Source organism: Gigantopelta aegis, unplaced genomic scaffold, assembly GCF_016097555.1.
Source record: "Gigantopelta aegis isolate Gae_Host unplaced genomic scaffold, Gae_host_genome ctg8233_pilon_pilon, whole genome shotgun sequence".
NCBI lineage: Eukaryota > Metazoa > Mollusca > Gastropoda > Neomphalida > Peltospiridae > Gigantopelta > Gigantopelta aegis.
The window spans coordinates 1-4,843 of NW_024536389.1; the positions used below are offsets into that span (position 1 = coordinate 1).

Below are 4,843 nucleotides of genomic sequence, written 5' to 3' on the forward strand. Positions count from 1 at the left end.
ATGATAAAACATAAAACAAAAGATATCATTAAACAATAAAAAACCTAAAATTAAATTATGGAATCACGTGTTCAAAAACTGAAAACTTACATTCAGCATCAAACTTTCTTTCCAATTCAATAATATTAACAGTACCATTGAAAACAGCATCTCTGAACTCTAGTATCCTCCATATAAGAAACACAATAATGACATCATGTTACTATATATAGTAAACATACAGTTATTTTTATAGGTAGACATTGACAAAAAAAAAAAACCAAAAAAAAAAAAAAAAAAAAAAAAAAAACAAATCATAGACCCCAAAAGGAAGCGCATAAAATGAGTCACTTGAGTAATAAAATCATATGTGAAAGAAACTGAAGAAAAAAGAATTAGTACTGTAATATTGAAATTATACTTACTCAGTAGAAGGAGTGACATATGTTTCATAATATAATCTTAGAAACTAGAGAGAGAGAGAGAGAGAGAGAGAGGAGAGAGAGAGAGAGAGAGAGAGAGAGAAGGGGAGAGAGAGAGAAGAAGAAGAGAGAAGTATTCATGATCCTTGCCTCAATACACACTACTTACATTTTGAATGAAGTAAGTGGAAATCTTGAGGATATCTATCAAAATTTAACAATTAACAATAATTATATTATTAAAATCATTTATTGCAATATACCTAAATGAAGCCTTATAGCTGTCACAATAATAAAGTTTCACTGCCAATATTAGAAAACATATCAATGACTCCACTACTTGTCACCGCTACAAAGTCTAAAAATACAGTACAATCATAATAGTAATAAGAATGATCTACTAAACTGTCTCTGGTCTATTGTAAAATAATGGTAGTTTTTGCATCAGGTGAAGGCTTATATAAATCCATCTACTTCCTCTCTTCTTCCTCTTCCTCCTCTACTCCTCCCGTTTGTTTCCTGTGTTCTTATGATGTAATTATGATGTAATTATGGTATTTCTAATTATTAGTACAATGGGAATATTACGTTTTCAATAGGTTCCCAATAAATAGTCATTGTGTACACTTTCAGTTGGCAGTAAATGTATGTAATACATTAAATTAATTTAACATAACTTTTAATAACTATTAATAATTCTTTTCTAATAATCAAAAGTTTTATATGTACAGTAGTTCAATACTTTACCTGTCCTCCATCTGGGGGCTGCATTACATCATCTTCATCTGCTCCATCTTTCCTCCTCATCCTCTTCAACTGTCATATCCTCATCTTCACCATCTTCTCCAACTACAGCATCATCAGCTGATACAAGAGGTCCTGGGAAAGGAGGAAGACAAGATTTATGAGAAGAAGGTTATATCATTATAACAGATCTCATACCAATGGATACCATTGATCCATGCTTACACCAACACCGCTAGAGAACTAACCAAAGAAATAGAAAGCACATGTCACATTTACTAGATTTTCGTGTTATTTTATTATCACTCGACAACAATCTGATTCTTGACCACTTTCCTGAGGGGACCAGTGAGAACACAACCATCACAATTCCATATTCAACATTATCACATTCATCTCAACATCACTCACTATTTTAATGGAAGGCTATGAACCCAATATCCTCATCCAACCACTTCAAGAATTATTAAAGACAAAGACATTATTTTACCTAAACATTACAAGACAAGTACACTTATGGACTTGTTGACAAAGATCCCACATCAATCTATAACACAACCGGGTTTCCTCGACAGTACAATCTTCATGGTAGAGTCCTTTGGTTGGTTGTTAATGCTATTCTTGGAAGTTCTGTTGCAGATGCATAGCGTGATGCATTTATTTGTTGCAACTAGACAATGCTGTCTTTACTGAAAAAAAAGACATTATGTTCCTATTTTCGATTTGTATCGTTTCACTGAGCTAGTCGAAGCTGATTAAATTCAATGCCAACCATACACTTATGGACATACCTTATGATCACAGTGAGAATTATCATTTGGTTGGTGGCTGAACTGCGATCATAATGGGGCATGTCTACAGGATGGTTGTCCCTAGCGACACATCGTTAGTTTTTAGTCCGACAATGCGTTGTTTATTTGTTTCATAGAGTCTAAGATGGCGGCCGTACTTGTTAATACAATTTCAGGTGGTCCTAATACTAACACATTGATGAGATTATGTTTGCAGACAATGAATTTGGCGACAACTTCTTATCATCATTAATCCAGCATATCATAATGAATATCAAAAAATGCGAAAGCAGAACATGAACAGCCAGCTAGACAGAGGGAGAGGAACGAGATAATCAAGAGACACAAGAAGAACAGGAATTTATTGTCCTGAAACCAATTTATTATATCACCAATCTAATTTGCCTATTTTTTTAATGTCTATGTTGGATTTACATCAAGTCAGCATATTATTATTAGAGTCTTCATGTGGATTTTATTTCTTGTTGTTGGTCATTATGTGGTATATACTGGCTTCCATCTTATTTGGAAAGTGTTGACGATTTTGTCTCGAAGGACACACTTTGTTTTTTTTTCCCACCACGACCTAAAACAGGGGAAAGTTGACTGAAACAATGTATATTAATAATTAGTTAGGTTTATTGGTTTTTTGACTTAAGCTATATATTGATTTGTGGTGGATTGTTTAATGATTTAGTAAACAATGCGGAATCAATAATTATTTTACTATAAAACCACGTGTTCAAAAAGCAATTGTAAAACTATTTATATGAGTGGAAGACGGGGGTATAAAGTGTCTAGAACAGTGTTTTCCTTTTTGATTATGAAATCAACTCATCGATATATATAAACTTATTATTCTAACCTTTGTTGTGGTTACTGTGGTAGGCGAATACCTACACCTGACGAAAGTAGTGAACTTTCACGTTTGACATAATTATGCGGTAAATATTGTAAATATAAAACATCAAAGAGTGAACTAATTTGGCACTAGAACAAGTACACTACTACCACTTCGTGAATAGACTTCCTGCGTAGTGTTTTCCCCTAAAAGCGAAAGAAACATGGCAGGAGAAGAGATAACGAGCTCTCTGAATACTGAACTCCGTCTCTATAGAAGAAAATGAATCACGATAACAATGAACGAAAAAGTACTTATTTCGAAAAGAAAGTCACCATTCCAGACAAAGATGGCTTTTAGATATTGTGGTGGGTTCAGTTTCAGAAAATTATGGGCTTTTCTCTGGGCCAGGATTTTCTTATGAGCATTGCATATTTAGATCCAGGAAACATCCAATCTGACTTACAATCAGGTGCCGTAGCAGGATACAAGTTTGCTATGGCTACTGATGGTGTCAACATTTTTGGGTCTCTTACTTCAACGACTGTCAGCTCGTTTTGGTGTGTGGTGAGTGGAAAGAATTTGGCTTAATGTCAGGAGAAATTGCCTCGTTTTTCCCTCGCATTGTTTTGTGGTTATGATAGAGATAGCAATCATAGGTAGCGATATGCAGGAAGTTATAGAAAGCCATTGCTTTTTATCTCCTTTCACTAAAACATATTATACTTTTATGGGCAGGTGTCCTGATAACAATCTGTGACACATTCTTCTTTTTATTTAGTGGACAAATATGGTTTACGAAAATTAGAATTATTTTTTCGGTTTCTCATAACAGTCATGGCAGGTACTTTTGTCGATATGATGAGTTCTTTCGAGCTAAAATTGATTATGTTAGAATTATTGAAAGGATTATTTATCCCACGATTCCCGTCTGGACAAGCTACAATAGCCGTTGGAATAGTGGGGTGCTATTATAATGCCTCATAACATTTATCTGCACTCTGCTTTAGTCAAGTCGAGAGATGTCAAGACAGATAGTCCACCAAAAATCAAAGAAGCCAATATGTATTTTTTCATTGAATCTGCCATTGCATTATTTTGTCTCCTCATTATTAATTTATTTGTAGTAAGTGTTTTTGCAGCTGCTTTCTTGGTGTTGATGCAGACTATATTCTTGACTCGTGTCCTGAGTTACGAGACACTTATGATAATAATACTATTGATAGCATAGTCCCAATGGATCATTACCTATTGACATTTATAAAGGAGGGGTATATCTAGGTTGCTCCTTTTGAAAGTGCTGCTAAATATATTTGGGCAATTGGTATTTTGGCTGCAGGTTCAAAGTGCAGTCTACGATGACTGCAGGAACCTATGCTGGTCAATTTGTCATGGAAGGGTTCCTGAACATACATTGGAGTCGATGGAAAACGAGTTCTATTTACTCGTTCTATAGCCATTCTCCCGACTCTAATGGTAGCAATATTTGCCAATATTGTATAACCTCACTAGTATGAATGACATTTTAAATGTTGGTCCCAATCTTTACAGCTACCATTTGCATTGCTACCAATATTACACTTAACAAATTCCTGGTTGATTATGAAATCATTTCAAAATGGCATATTCATGAAGCTAGTGATGTGGTTCTTAGCAGTATCTGTTATTGTAATCAACTTTTACTTTGTGTATGTGTTTTTTAAAAGACCAATTACATTTATGGTGGATTTATGCTATTACAGCTGTATTCTTCTTCTGCCATACATGTCTTTATTAACCTACCTTGAGGTAAAAGCATTTGTGAGTTCGTTACCTGAAAGGCAACTTCCTACCTTGAAGTAAAGATGAAAGTATACCTCTGTGGATTGTCCGTGGGTGGATGGAGAGAATAAAATGTACGTGTGTGTATGTATATTGTGGATGGTTTGGTCGGTTTGAAGACACTTTTGAGGAGAGACAAGACAGAGCACATGCTGTTGTTAAAAAGAAAGATCAAAGAGACTTTTTTGGTGTCCATTTAAATGTTCAAGGTTTCATCTAAGTGTAGGTAGTACAGTAAAATGATG

The 4,843-nt window shown here is 34.5% G+C and overlaps 1 pseudogene; it reads left to right on the plus strand.

Annotated features, from left to right (window-relative positions):
- The first annotated feature begins 2,081 nt into the window (after positions 1–2,081).
- LOC121366995 lies at positions 2,082–4,372 on the plus strand (annotated as a pseudogene).
- The last annotated feature ends 471 nt before the right edge of the window (positions 4,373–4,843 follow it).